The following is a 15,204-nucleotide window of genomic DNA, read 5'->3' on the forward strand; positions in this document are numbered from 1 at the left end:
TCGGATTTTTAAAATGCTGCCTAGTTTTGTCATTTAGTTTAGCCACCCCCAATTTTTTGGGGGGGTGGGGCAAACTCAAAGCTTTTAGTTTCCTTACTCATCAGGAATATTTGCTGCCATGGAGTAACAGAGTGGCAGAGGGTGGGGGCAGGGACTTTCACTCCTGTGCTTTTCACTGCTGCCAATAGAGAGGGGCTGGTACAGTTGCAGGCGGGATCCATTCCGGAGATCTGGCCGGATCCCAAGGTTTCTGCAATCTTTCCAGGCTTGCTGCGCGCGTATCTCAAAGGATATGTGACAAGAGGGGCATGTAAGTAGAGGTACCACTGTATACAATAGGTATACATTGGGCACCCCCCAGAATCCGGCGCCCTGGTTCCCTACACCCCCTTGCACCCCCAGGTTGAGACAGGCCTGAGCGTGCTCAAAACGGAGAACGTTCGGCTTCTGGGAAAAGTCCACCAACCGGAACACTTCCCTCCGGGTTTGCAGCGTTTGAAAACCAACGTTGCACCGTATAGTAGCATTGCTTTCCTTGCTCCTTGCCTTCTTAAGGAGCTTTTGTCCCTCTGTCCTTCCCCCACCCCACACTCAGTCTCCCTCTCGACACTAAAAATTCCTAAACGCTTCAGTCATTTCTCCTTTGTGCAGCTATCTAAACTGTGTACATACACGGCGGGGAGACAATTTTGAATTACAGCAATGGAAAAAAACTAGAAAGCCACCCAGGGCTGGAATCATGAGCCGTATATGGGATCCAGATTAGTTTTCACGGGGTGTTGGCTGACTTTATATGAAGGGCCACCACACCTTCTTCTGCTGGATTTTGCCAAACTTAATTCCAGAATCGTGACCTTTCCTTGTTTTTGCTTGCGTTGCTAGGGACCTGGAGCAGACCGTGCATTAACAGGACAGCTTTAGGGTGAAGAGTATTGTTTCTAGGACAGTTCCTGAGGAGGAACTCTCTGCTTTTTAAGATGCTGTCTAGCTTTGCCGTCACTTTTCTCCCAAGAAGCAGGCGTCTTTTAATTTCATGTCTGCTGTCACCATCTGCAGTGATCATGGAGCCCAAGAAAGTTCTTTTTATTATTGTTGTTGTTGTTATTTTAATATTGCATACACACACACACACACACACACACACACACATCAAATATACCAGGCATGTCCAACAAGTAGATTGCGACCTACTGGCAGATCATGGGGTGTTCCTGGTAGATCCTGATAGATTTCCGGCCCCTCAGTGATCCCCTCCCACCTCCCAAAAATGCTCAACAACTTTGCCTTCCCAAGAAAAGACCAACAACTCTGGCTTCCCAAAAACAGCTGAACAACTCTAGATTCCTTTAAAAAAGCTCCACAACTTTGCTTTTCCGAAAAAAGATCAAACAACTCTGGCTTCCCAATAAAAGATCAAACAACTCGGGCTTCCCAAAAACAGCTCAACAATTCTGTGTCCCCCCCCCCAGCTCAACTCAACAACTTTGTTTTTTTTTAAATATATTTTATTAAGGGTTTTCTTGTTTTACAGTGTAAGTGTAATGCCTTGTATTTTTTTTTTCCCGTGTAACATTTTTACAAATCCATTTCATTTGTTGAGGCATTAGGGGGAGAAGAAAAAAGAAAAGAAAAAAAAAGAAGAAAGGAGGGTGGAAGGAGGGGAGATGGATGGGGGTGGGGTGGGGTAGCGGTGTTTCTATTATGCTTAATGTATGTAGTTTGGTGTCAGCGTGCTTGTGTTGTTCACTTGTGTTCCTTTGGTGGTGAGAGAGGTTGGGGTTGGCCTAGGATGTGATTGTTTGTTTGTGATTGGCTGTGGTGATCTTTGTTTTCGTGTGTGAGTGAGGTGGGTGGGTGTTTTGGATCAAATTAGCCATATTGATTTGTATGCTGTTGGTGGATTATTGTCATTGTCCTGTTGGGCTGTGTATGTGATAAAGGGGAGCCATACCGGGGTGAAGGTGTCTTCTTCTGTTTGTCCCCGTGTCAGTTTCAGTTTGTTAGTTAATTTTTCTAGTAGGGCTGTTTCCCATACTATTTGGTACCATTGGTCCATGCTTACTCCTAACAGGTCTCTCCAGTGTCTGGTTATGGTGTTTCTGGCTGCTGAAAGTAGGTGGGTTATGAGTTCTTTGTGGAGTAAATGGGCATTGTTGTCTTGGAAGATGTTTAGTAGGGCCAATTCTGGGGTGAAGTCTAATACTTGCTTTGTTATTTTACATATTTCTTGCATGGCTGTTGTCTAGAATAGTTGGATTTTGGGACACTCCCACCACATGTGGAGGTATGTGCCTATGGAGGTGCACCCTCTCCAGCATTTTGGTGAGGTTCCTGGGTGTATTAGCGCTAGTTTCCTTGGTGTTAGGTACCACCTGTAGGTGAGTTTCAGTGTGAGTTCTTTTCTTTTCGTTGATATGGATTTAAAGGGGGGTTTAGACCACATTCTGGTCCATTGAGTGGGGTTAATCTCATAGCCTATGTCATTCTCCCATTGTTTTTTGATTGCGTCTAGGGGATTTGCGGGATTTTGGAGTAGTATTTTGTATATTGCGGATACCGTCCCTTTACCATTTCCCTTTGTTGTTAGGAGGAGGTTTTCAAAGGTTGTCAGGGGCCTAGTTGCTGCTGATTTTACTGTTGGGTTGTTTAAGAGGGCATGTAGTTGGTGTTGTGTTAACCAGGGCATTTGGGTGTCTTCTAGTTTGTCTTGTATTTCTTGTGTTGACAAGGGTTTGTTATTTTTATAAAAGTCTATTAGGCGATATAAGCCTTTGGTTCGCCAGGCTTTTATCTGGAGGTTTTGTGCTGCATGGTGGAATAATGGGTGGTATGCCAGGGGGATTAGTGGGGATGGGGTTGGGGATAGTTTGCCTATTTGTGTTTTCCATGCTTTGAGCATGGTCTGTGTGTACCTGTTAAGTGTTGTGGGAATTTTCTTTAGTTTGTTTGGGAGGAGTGGGTATGTTGTGGTGCAGGTATTTTCAATTGTGTCCCTCTCTAGGTGTACCCATTGTTTTGTCTCATCTTCTAGTATGTATGGAATTATATGACGTATTTGGTTGGCAATGTAATATGCTTCTATGTTGGGGATTCCCCATCCTCCTTCTGAGGTGGGGAGGTGCAGGTATTTGGGGCTTATTCTTGGTTTTTTATGTGAGAAGATGAAAGAGTGTAGTTTTCTCTGCCAACTGCGGAGTTGGGTTGAGGGGATCCAGATTGGGAGGGTTTGGAATAGGTAGGTTAGTTTTGGGAGTGTGATCATTTTGATCATGGCTATTTTGTCTGAGAGAGTGAAATTCGTGTTATTCCATCTCTTTGGGTCTTTGTTAATTTGCCGCCACAGGGGCTTGTAGTTGTGGAGGTACAATTTGTTGAGGTTTCTGGTTATTTGTACCCCTAGGTATCTGAACTTGGTGTGGCAGAGTTTTATTTTGGTGACCTTCGTGAGCTCTTTTTGGGTGTGAGGAGGGGTGTTGAAGCACATAGCTTCTGACTTTGTAAAATTTACCTGTAGGCCCGACACCATTGCAAATTTGTTGAGTTCTCTGATTAGGGAGGTTGCTGTGCTTATGGGGTCTGGTGTTGTCACCATTAGGTCATCTGCAAAGAGCCCTAATTTATAGGTTCTGCCTTTTATTTCCACTCCCTTGATGTCTGTGGCTGCTCGGATGCGGATTGCTAAGGGTTCCAGAGCCAGGATAAATAAGAAGGGAGACAGTGGGCATCCTTGTTTCGTGCCTCTTTGGATAGCTATAGTATTAGAATCCATATTGTTAATTCTGCATTTTGCTGAGGCTTGGGAGTATATTTGTTTGAGGATTTGTAGGAAGTTGGGGCCAAATTTCATGTTAGTTAATACTGCTAATATGTATTTCCACTCTAAGCAATCAAAGGCTTTGGGGATGTCTAGGGACATAATTGTCAATGGGAGTTTCGTTGCCTTGCTGTGTTCGATCAGGTTCAGTAGTTTCCTGATGGGGTCTGTTATATTGCGGCCAGGGACAAAGCCAGTCTGGTCTGGGGCTATTAACTTGTGTAGGAAGATTTTTAGGCGGTTGGCCAAGATTGATGTGAATATCTTGTAGTCTTGGTTTATTAATGAGATTGGGCGGTATGATTCTACTTTGAGGCTGTCTTTTAGTGGTTTTGGGATGGAGACTATTTTGGAGTGGGTCCAGGTTTTGGGGATGGGGCCCCCTTTTATGATGTCGTTGAATAGGCGGGTCATGTAGGGCATCAAGGGTGCTTTGAATTTCCTATAGAATTCTGCTGTGAAGCCGTCTGGGCCTGGGGCTTTGTGTGGTTTCAGGTTTTTGAGGACCACATCTATTTCCTCTGGGGTGATAGGGCTGTCCATGAATTCCTGTTCCTCATCAGTTAGGGTAGGCATGGTCAGTCCTGCTAGAAATGTTCTGATTTCCTTCTCTGGTGGGTTATGGGAGGTCTATAGGTTGGAGTAGAATTCTGCAAATTCTGAGGTTATTTCTTCAGGGGAGGATGTTATGTTGCCGTCTTTTTTGGTGATGCAGTGTATTCTTGTTTTGAGTGCTTTTTTCCTACATCTATTTGCTAGTAATCTGGAGTTTTTCCCTCCATATTCATAGAAACGTTGTTTAGAATATAGAATGCTGATCATTGTTTTGTTAATTTCTAGGGAGTCTAGTTCTCTCCTTTTTTGTTCTATAAGTTTGAGGAGTTTTTTTAGATCCTGTTTGTTTGTAGCGTGTTGAGAGGGCTGTGATGTCTTGTTCTATTTTGCTAATTTTTGAGGAGGTTTGTTTTTTAAGGAATGTTTTCTCTTTTATGCAAGCTCCTCTGGTGACCGCTTTCATTGTGTCCCATAGGAGGGGGGTTGTTATATTGTCTACATCGTTTTCCTTGAAGTAGTTTTGGAGGGTTTTTGTGAGACTCTCTCTAATTTGTTTGTTTGTAGTTAGGATGGGACTGAAGGACCATGATGGGGTGGTTTGTGTTCCTTCTCCTATTTTAACGATGACTTCTACTGGGGCGTGATCTGTGATTTTAATGTTACCGATGTTTGTTGATTCCACAACTCAACAACTTTGGTCCGTCCAACGACAATGGGTAGATCACTGCTAGGTTTTTTTCACACTGTCAGTAGATCGCAGTCTATTGGGAATTGGAAATATATTTACAGAATGTAAAGGAAGAAATGTTAGAAGATGTTCTCTTTTTAAAAAATGTAATACTGTAAGAAGAAATAAAAATAAATAAATAAAAAGTATGCATCCCTCCCCTCCTCCTCGCCCTCCCACCCCATGTTCCTGTGGGAGAGTTGGTTTATGCTTCTTTTTATCAAAAACAAATTCCTAACAGAAGGTGGCAAAGAGAGGCAATGTTGTTGCCAACAGGGTTCCTGTGCGTTGCGAATTAATGTGCCACTTTTTCTTTTACTTTCTATGATCTTAAATGCTTGGCTCTTGCCCTCGAAGAAGAAGAAGAAGAAGAAGAAGAAGAAGAGTTTGGATTTGATATCCTACTTGATCACTACCCGAAGGAGTCTCCAAGCGGCTAACAATCTCCTTTCCCTTTGAGGTGAGTGAGGCTGTGACTGGCCCAAGGTCACCCAGCAGCTGCATGCGGAGGAGCGGAGACGCAAACCCGGTTCACCACATTACGAGTCCACTGCTCTTAACCACTACACCACACTGGCTCTCAGTGTGCGATGTGTTCCTTGGCTCTGTGATGGAATTGGCCACCTCTCTCGGATCCTCAGATTAGTGCCGTTCTTTCTGTGCCCATTGGCAATCTCACAGAGAAGACCCCCCTTGTGTCACAGCCAGCTGTATATCTTTTTATGTTAGGAAGGGTGGTTTAGAAAGGTTTTTTTAAAAAAACAAACTAGCCATCGAAAAGAATTGCCAGCATTTTGAACTGGATATTGCAACTAGCCAAAATGCAGCGAAGGCATTTCAATGAACGGAACAAGATATTGCGGGGGGTGGGGTGGCGGAAGGTTGCACTCTGCACATGATCAGAGGACACGTCAGCTACAACTGCGGTGAGGGTTTTATTCACCCAAAGATGGAAAAGTGATAAAAAACTGGTGGAATTTGCTGAAATGGCGAATGAACTGAAAGACTTTGAGACAAGATTGGAAACCATTTATGTTGTATATACAGAATCAATGTAAAGAAATGGACTCGCTCACAGGGTTTGAGTAGACACTGACAATTAACAACAGAAACATTGAAATGATAGAATGTCAGGATAGAACAACATTTCATTTAAGAATATAGTACTGAAGTATAGTATTGTAAGCAGGACCATTTTTTCTTTTCTTTTTTAAAATAATATTTATTACTTTTAAAGCTTACAAAAAAGAAAAGGAAGAAAGAAGACAAAAGAAAAAAAGAAAAAAAGAAAAAAAACAAAAGAAAAAAAAGAAAAAAAGAGAAAAAACAATACAATACATAAACAATACAAAACACAACCTTAACACATTAAACTAACACAATAAACTAAACCAAACAAAACAAAAACAATTTAAAAACATCATACCTTTTCCATATTCTATCTTTCATTCCCTTGTATCATTGACCTCCTCTCACCTCCCTCTTTGTATTCCACTTCCATTAATTGTTTCAGCAATTCCTTTCCATCTTTCTCTATTTTCTATCATATAAATGTCTTAACATATTTTTAATCTTATTTCCATTAAAATTAGTATACTTATTTAAGCTTAACTCCTTATAGAATTTCAGCTAAAGCCATAAAATTTCCTTCCAACATTTTTCTATCACTCATTAATTTTACAATATTTCTATATATAGACTTTAAATTTCCAATCTTCTTCCACCATCTCCTCTCCCCAGTCTCGGACTCTACCAGCCACTTCCGTCAACTCCATAAAGTCCATCAACCTGGAGATCTTATGTCCGAGGCTCTTAACTCTTTTCCACGTCCCTTCTGCCAGTTTTCTTCATATTCTTTGATGCTGAAGAGCATATCTTGGGGAAACTCCAATCCAACGATACTTTTATTCCTTCTCGACAAGTCAGCCAGATTTCCATAATTAAAACTAGGATCCATAAAGTATTTCCGGGCATGTTTCAAAATTCCTCCAAATCCAAAGGCCCCCAGAACTCCAATCTCCTCCTGACCCAAGTCCATATTCCAAAAGTCAGTTAATCCCTGCATAGAGGGATCTTTCCAACTTTCCTTTTCTAGTCAAGGCCAGGCTCTGATCTTCAAAATCTGACTTTTTCTAGTCTCAATCATAAAGGGCCTCAACTTGTAGTCCTCAATTTGCCTCTGTAAGGCTAAGGCTCCCCCTTGTATTACTTTAGGTTCGACAACAGCAACTTTCTCCTTCTCCTTTTCAGCAATTTGTCCTGTTGAAATAGATTCCTGTGCCAAATCCTGAATAATTTCTGTATTGGTGCTCACTTTTGGTTCCAAAATGTCAATTTTAGTAGTCATAGCATCCATTTTTTTATGAAGCTGTTCCAACAAGTGGCTTATCTTAGAAAATGCAGTCCATAAGGCTTCTCCTATCAACATTCTTGAATATCCAAGGTCAATCTCTAGTTCTCACAGTTCTTATCAAGCAGCTGGAGATTTCCCAGCTCCACTCTTGTAACAGTTTCAAAAGCTCCCTCTAGAGGAGAACAGTCTCCACTTGTATCAATCTTTTCCAACACAGATCAAAAAGTAAAGATAGTTTCAATTTTCAGATACTTTTCCTCCCTTTTAAACTCAGAAGCGGACAATGGAAACAATATATTTCTCTTATTTAACTGACTGTCAACATCCGTTCTCTTCGCTGTCAATGAACTCTCCCGAAACATCAATCACTGGGAGCCCGTTCCCAGGTTCAGAGCAGTGGTAATTTAATTTTAATCACTCTCTCCTGCAGGATACACAGTCCAAAATTTCCCCCCTCTTCTCCTGCTTCCAAGGGGGTTCTAATAATTTCAATCGATGGAAGTTTAATCCTTTACATAAGGCTTTCCAAGACCTTAACTTGTAAGCTCTTTGCTTCAGTCTATTTACAAAAGGGGAAGGCGGACTTCCTGTTTTGAACCTTCCCCGTTCGATGCCAAATTAAGATATTTAAAGATCCAATTTTCCGTTTTACTCACGAGTTGTTGTTTAAAATCCAATTGTCCACAAGAAAAAGTCAGTGCTCTTTGGCAGCAGCAATGCGGCTTCACTCTGTGAAAGAAGCGGTCGATTCAAAGCACCGCGCCGCTCACCCCACGTCGCTCCGGATCCCCAAAACAGGGTTTCCCCACGAGTAGGGGAGGTGCAAAAGGTGCCAGCCGAATCCCAGGTTCACAAGCTTCTTCCGCATGTGATTTCAATGGGTCTCTGCCTTCGCCGTGGCGGTTCAGACCCAACTTTCCATGGAGCAAGTTCCTCCCGATCGGAGGAGCTCCGCCATTGCCGGGGGCGCCAACCCGGAAGTCCCTCAGCAGGACCATTTTTTCATGTAAAAAACCAAAAGGGGAAGTTGAGGGGGGGTTAATCTGTTATTATTTGTTAAGATATATTTGTGGAAAAGATAACAATGTAAAATGCAATAAAAATTATTTAAAGAAAAGAAAGGAAAAGAGGACAAATCCCAGTTTTCAGGACTTCACAAGTTCCAGCACTGAGCCATTCACCGAAACACGGTTCGCTCATTTATTCATTTGCCTTCCTTTGAGCAGATTTTTCCCAGGATGGGTTTCAGGGAAGAAATGATAATTTTGGCTGAGCCCTGGCTCAGATTCAGAACCCTGAATACTCTTCCATTGCCTTCTTCAGATGAAACCTCCAAAGGTTTTATATGCATGTTGCTTCCCTTTCGCTCCATCTCACTGAAACACCTTTGGTGCAGGATGCCTCAGGATCGTCCAGGCAAGTGTGCCCCCCTCCCCACAATGGGAATTGAAAGACAAAGAGGTAAATACGGAGGTTATGATTAAGTGGAGCCAGGATTTTGAGTCTGCAATCAGGATGGATCAGTGGGAAAGGCTGTGGAGACAAGATGTCAATTTTACTGCCTGTTACACAATCAAGGAAAATCTAATGAAGATGTGGTACAGGTGGTACGTGACCCCTGCCAGATGAGCTAAAACATATACAGTGGTACCTCGGGTTAAGAACTTAATTAGTTCTGGAGGTCCACTCTTAACCTTAAACTGTTCTTAACCTGAAACACTACTTTAGCTAATGGGGCCTCCCGCTGCCACCACTGTGCGATTTCTGTTCTCATCCTGAAGCAAATTTCTTAACCGAGTTAAGTTCTTAACTATTTCTGGGTTAGCAGAGTCTGTAACCTGAAGCGTCTGTAACCCGAGGTACAACTGTAAATTAAAATCAAACGCATGTTGGAGATGTAAGACAACGGAAGGAACAAGGTATTGTGTATGGGGGGATGTGATAAAATCCAAAAGTTCTAGAGTAATATCTATGAAGAACTAAAAAAGAGGTTCAAAATAACATTTGAGAAAAGTCCAGAAGCGTTCCTTCTGGGTATAGTGAAAAAAGAAATCCCCAACGATAAGAAAAAAATATTCTGCCACTATGATTTTAGTGGCCAAAATCTGGAAGGGAGATATAGTCCCATCAGTAGCGGACTGGCAAGTAAAATTTTGTGAATTGATTAAATTGGCCCAAACGACAGCAGCAATCAGATGACAACCGAATCAAAAACTCAGGAAATAATGGGAATGTGTAGAGGAGTCTATGGCAAAACATTGTTCCCAAAGAAACTGACTGATAGGCTGATGTTCGCAAAGTCAGGATAAAAGTTGGAGAAGATTTTATGGGTTTCTATGTTGGATGCTTTTGAATTATGGTGCTGGAGGAGACTCTTGAGAGTCCCATGGACTGCAAGAAGATCAAACCTATCCATTCTGAAGGAAATCAGCCCTGAGTGCTCACTGGAAGGACAGATCCTGAAGCTGAGGCTCCAAGACTTTGGCCACCTCAGGAGAAGAGAAGACTCCCTGGAAAAGACCCTGATGTGGGGAAAGATGGAGGCCACAAGGAGAAGGGGACGACGGAGGACGAGATGGTTGGACAGTGTTCTCGAAGCTACGAACATGAGTCTGACCAAACTGCGGGAGGCAGTGGAAGACAGAAGTACCTGGCGTGCTCTGGTCCAGGGGGTCACAAAGAGGTGGACACGACTAAACGACTAAACAGCAACAACAAAAAGTAAAGTAGCCCCTTCATGGATCACTGCCTTGTGGCGAAGGGGCTTGAATAACCCCAAGAAGCTGTGAGCCATGCTGTCAGGGCCACCCAAGATGGACAGGTCATAGCCAAGAGTTTAGACTAAATGTGATCCACCTGGAGAAGGAACTGGCAAACCACTCCAGTATTTTGCCAAGAAAACTCAATGGACATAAAAAAGGAGAAGCTTTATGAAATTTAAGGACTATCTACAAAAACATTGTAAACTGTATGAGTGTTAAGAAGGATGAGAGATTTGAAATTAACAGGGCCCATAAAGTTAGTTGATAAGTGTCAGGGAACTGCCATCGGAAGAACAGGTGGTGGAAAGGCTCCCGGAGAATACCAGAGACACTGCAGCAGAAGAGGGAACCAGTAGGGGGGGAGCAGGAGCTCCAAGGGAAAGGGAGTCGGAGGGGAGGCTCTGGGATACTTCCAGTGAGAACAGTGAGGAGGTATCAGGACCCCCTTTAGGGACCCCCATCCCTCGCCGGAAACTGTCACGCAGAGAATCCAGGAGACGCGTTTCCGTTAAACAGCTTTTATGTTGGAAACGTTTCTGCAAACGGCCACTGTCAGATTCTACCAGCGAATGACGGAGCCATGGCAAAGGGCTCCGCTCAAGGCAGAGATTTACTACACTGAGTAATCTCTGAGGGATCAAGCTTTTACCCACAAGCAGCTCATTATCCCATCACAGCAATCTGACAGTCTCTGAAAGCAGCTTGTGCAAGGAGAGGCATCATGAGCAACCCAGCCGGAGCCGGAGATGGGGGAGCAGCTGCAGCCAGTCCAAGCCTGGAAGAAAGGTACAGGATGTTGGAGGTCCAGTTAGCTCTGCAAACGGCTAGGCTTGAGGAGAGGAGGGCTCATGATGCAGAAAAGGGAAAAGCCACCCAACTCTCGAGGAAGGTGCCAGGACTGGTGCAGAAGTTTGGGGGTGATCCCAGGAACTATCAAGCCTTTAGGACAGAGATGCAATATGCCCTCAATCTGCAGTTTGATGATTTTCCTGATGAGGAATCGAGGGTAGCATTTGTGATTGGCCATCTCGAAGGCGGGGCGAAACACTGGGTGAGGCCCCTAATGGCAGCCAATAATGAGGTCCTAAAGGACACAAGGAAGTTTTTTCGTGCCATGGATCTGATGTTCTCCAGCGAGATTGAGCAGGGAGTGGCGCGCAGACAGTTAATGGCGTGTAAACAAGGGAACCGATCTGTCCGTGAGTACTGGACTGAGTTCACCATGTTGATCCATAAATTAGGTTGGGATTTGTCAGCGGAACCGATACAAATGCTGTTCGAAGGACTATCTTCGGCAGTGAAAGACGAACTTTCCCGGGCGCCCAGGGCGGAGTCTATGGACCATCTGACTAAATCCGCGCTGGCCATAGGAGCACGCCAGGAGGCCAGAGCCCTGGAGAAGCGGGAAGGGAAAGGGGAGCGTTGGAGGGATTTCCGCATTCCAGAGATTCCAGAGCAGCCTTCCCTTCCAGCAGAGCCGATGGAAATTGGAACAGCGTGTGCGCGCGCAGTTTCAAACCCCAGTGAAGGGCGGAAGAAGGAGGGAAAAGGCGCCAAGAAATGTTTTCTCTGCTAACAGCCAGGTCACTTTGCCAGAGTTTGTCCGCAAAGAAAGGAATGGCAAGGAATGGCGGGAGCTGTTGGGGGGGAGGCAGAGGGAGCTAAGGAGCAAGTAAAAGCCAACGCCTGGCTGCCACCATCGGGGCACAGCAGCCAGGCCAAGGAACAGTGAATGTGCCCACGCCAGAACCCCCAAGACCAGCTCTTGTAATAGAGGTGTTGCTAGAGCTGGCAAACGGACACCCACTAAAGGTGAAGGCTCTATTGGACTCAGGCAGCTCCTGCAACTTTATGAGTAAGGAGTTTGCAGCCGAACACCAGATACAGACTATCCCCTTAAATAACCCTCTGCAGGTGACCACGATTGATGGGAGGGAGTTGTTGGGAGGAGCTGTTAACCAGCAGACGGTCCCCATGATAATGAGGGTGGCAAGGCACACAGAACGGATAGCGTTTAACATAGCCACCTTGGGGGGAGCACCCATTATTTTGGGAATGAGCTGGCTAGCGCTGCATGATCCGCTAGTGGGATGGCACCAGAGGGTGGTTTCCTTTGGGTCAGCGCACTGCCTGGCATATTGCACGGAGAGGGAGAGCCAAGTAGGCACCCAAGCCACTCTAGCAAGAATGGAAGTAATAGACCCAGGGAGGGTACCACGACAATACGCCGATTTAGCTAACGTCTTCAGCGAAAGAGAAGCAGATAAACTACCCCCACACAGACCCTTTGACTGTCAAATCAACTTACTCCCAGGAGCACAGTTGCCAGTGGGCAAGCTGTATGCAATGTTAGACAGAGAGATGCAGGAGTTAAGGGAGTTTATAGACAAAAACCTCAAGTGAGGGTTCATCAGAGAGTCACGAGCGGTGGGGGGTAGCCCAGTGTTTTTTGTGGACAAAAAAAATACAGATAAACCGAGATTGGTCGTAGACTTCCGGGCCCTAAATGCTGTGTCCGAACCAGTGGCTTTCCCCATGCCCAGGATCGATGACATTCTGACCAGGGTGAGGAAGGGGAAGATTTTTACCAAGTTGGACCTAAGGGGGGCGTACAACCTGATACGTATGAGAAAGGGAGACGAGTGGAAAACCACTATGTTCACCCCTTTGGGGGCCTTTGAATACCTCGTTATGCCCTTCGGCCTCCAGGGGGGGGTCGGCCGTTTTTCAATCCTTCATGAATCACGTCCTAGGACCATTGCTTTACAAGAACTGCGTAGCGTTCTTAGATGACGTACTAGTGTACTCAGAAAATGAGGAGCAGCATGTGCGAGATGTACGAGAGGTACTGAGCAAACTGCAAGAAAACCAGCTGTGGGTGAAACTGGAGAAGTGTCAGTTTCACGCCAGAGAGGTGGAATTCCTGGGGTACCGGTTGTCAGACAAGGGGCTGGCCATGGATCCTAGCAAGGTTCAAGTGGTACTGGAATGGAAACCACCGAAAACTAAGAAAGACGTGCAAAGGTTCTTGGGTTTCGGAAACTTCTATCGGAAGTTCATCAAGAACTTTGCCCACTTAATGACGCCCATCACGGACAGTCTCAGCAGTAAGAAGAAATTTGTCTGGACGGAAGAAGCGCAGCAAGCGTTTGAAAGGTTAAAGAGGGCGTTCGCTTCGGAAGAACAACTCTTACATGTGGATCTGCAGCAGCCAATGAGAGTGGAGACCGACGCGTCAGACAGAGCGGTGGGCGCCGTGCTCCTACAGCCGGGAAAAGATACGTCAGAATGGAGACTGTGTGCCTTCTTCTCGGGGAAGTTGAACAAATCCGAGAGGAACTATACAGTGTACGACAGAGAATTACTGGCCATCCATGAAGTGTTTCGGAAATGGCGACACCTGTTGATTGGGGCGCAGCACAAGGTTCAAGTGCGGACAGACCACAAAAATCTAGAATACTGGAGAACGGCCCGAGTACTGAACCAGAGACAAGTAAGATGGGCGCAAGAGTTCTCCAAGTTCAATTTTGAAATTCGCTACGTGCCAGGGCCAGAGAACGTCAGGGCGGACGCTCTCTCCAGAAAACCTGAGTACTTGGAGGGGGAGGGAGTGGCGGAGGAAAGACATATCATCCCCGAGGACCACTGGGTTTGTGGGGCGGCATTGGTGGGGCAAAGAGAACTGGTGGAGGGTACCGAGAACGATGAATACGCCCAAGAAAAGCTCAGGGAACTCAGGGGAACAGGGGAGAACACAGGGGGTTTTGAGGAAAAGAACGGAAAATTGTATTACAAAGGAGCACTCTACATACCAGATGGGGAACTAAGAGGCCGAGTGCTCAGACAGTTACACGACAGCCCCACGGCGGGGCACTTCGGGCAGCACAAAACCATGTGGTTAGTTACCAGGGAGTTTTGGTGGCCCAAGGTAAGGGAAGATGTACGGGAGTATGTCAGGGGATGCGACAGGTGCCAGAGAGCAAAAGGAGAGAGGCTGGTGCCAGCGGGGCTCTTAGAACCCTTACCCACACCAGAAAGACCATGGGAGATGGTATCCATAGATTTTATGACAGATCTGCCAAAATCCAGAGGAAAAACAGCTGTCATGGTGGTGGTGGATCTATTAACTAAGATGTGCCATTTTATAGCCTGCTCACATGCCGTCACAGCGGAAGAAACCGCAAAGTTGTTTGTAAAGCATATTTTCAGGTTGCATGGCGCCCCCTTGAGGGAGGTCAGCGACAGAGGGAAACAATTTACTTCCAGGTTCTGGAGGAAGCTAATGAGCTTGCTGCACGTGGAGGTAAGTTTTTCCACAGCCAGACACCCAGAAACAAATGGGCAGGCAGAAAGGGCAAACGGGGTGTTGCAACAATATCTGAGGTGTTATGTAAAGGACAGAGAAAATGATTGGGTAGACAAGTTACCTCTGGCAGAATTTGCCTACAACAACGCGGAGAACGTGTCCACAGGGATGAGTCCCTTTCTGGCAAATTATGGGTGTCATCCTCGGGCATTTCCAGGAGAAGGAGGGGAGAGGTGGAGTGTACCGGCGGCGGAACATTTTGTTGAAGAGATGGAAGCGATCCACCGTCAGCTCCAACTCAACTTAGAGAAAGCCAAAGAAGAATATAAGAAGCAAGCAGACAGAAATAGGAGGGAAGGTGAAAACATAAGGGTGGGTAACCGGGTGTGGCTATCCACCCAAGGACTGCCGTTCAAGGGAGGGTGTAAGAAATTGAGACCCAAACAGTTGGGACCCTTTGAGGTCATACAACAGGTCAACCCAGTAGCATTCAAACTCCGATTGCCCAGTGACATGAAATTGCAGCCAGTATTTCACAGGTCATTACTGTCGCCGTACAGAGAGGGACGTGAGTGGGGGGAACATGAGAGGGAGGTCACCCAGACACCCGTCTTAGAAGAGAGAGAACGCAACATGGATGTGGCAGGAATCATTGATTCCAGGTGGAAGGGAAATCAGGTGGAATAC

At 45.4% G+C, this 15,204-nt stretch overlaps 1 protein-coding gene and 1 long non-coding RNA gene across 2 annotated transcripts in view; one reads left to right on the forward strand and one right to left on the reverse strand.

The window, feature by feature from the left end:
* The window catches only part of PABIR2 (PABIR family member 2), an 83,913-nt gene that overhangs the window by 46,995 nt on the left and 21,714 nt on the right, over positions 1–15,204 (forward strand). The window lies entirely within an intron of this gene.
* Positions 8,487–15,204, reverse strand: part of LOC307208332 — a 33,248-nt gene continuing 26,530 nt past the window's right edge. Inside the window, exon 3 of the long non-coding RNA XR_013835101.1 lies at positions 8,487–8,982. This is a non-coding gene — a long non-coding RNA (uncharacterized lncRNA). The remainder of the gene's footprint in view (positions 8,983–15,204) is intronic.

Source organism: Podarcis cretensis, assembly GCF_951804945.1.
Source record: "Podarcis cretensis genome assembly, chromosome: Z".
NCBI classification, from domain to species: domain Eukaryota; kingdom Metazoa; phylum Chordata; class Lepidosauria; order Squamata; family Lacertidae; genus Podarcis; species Podarcis cretensis.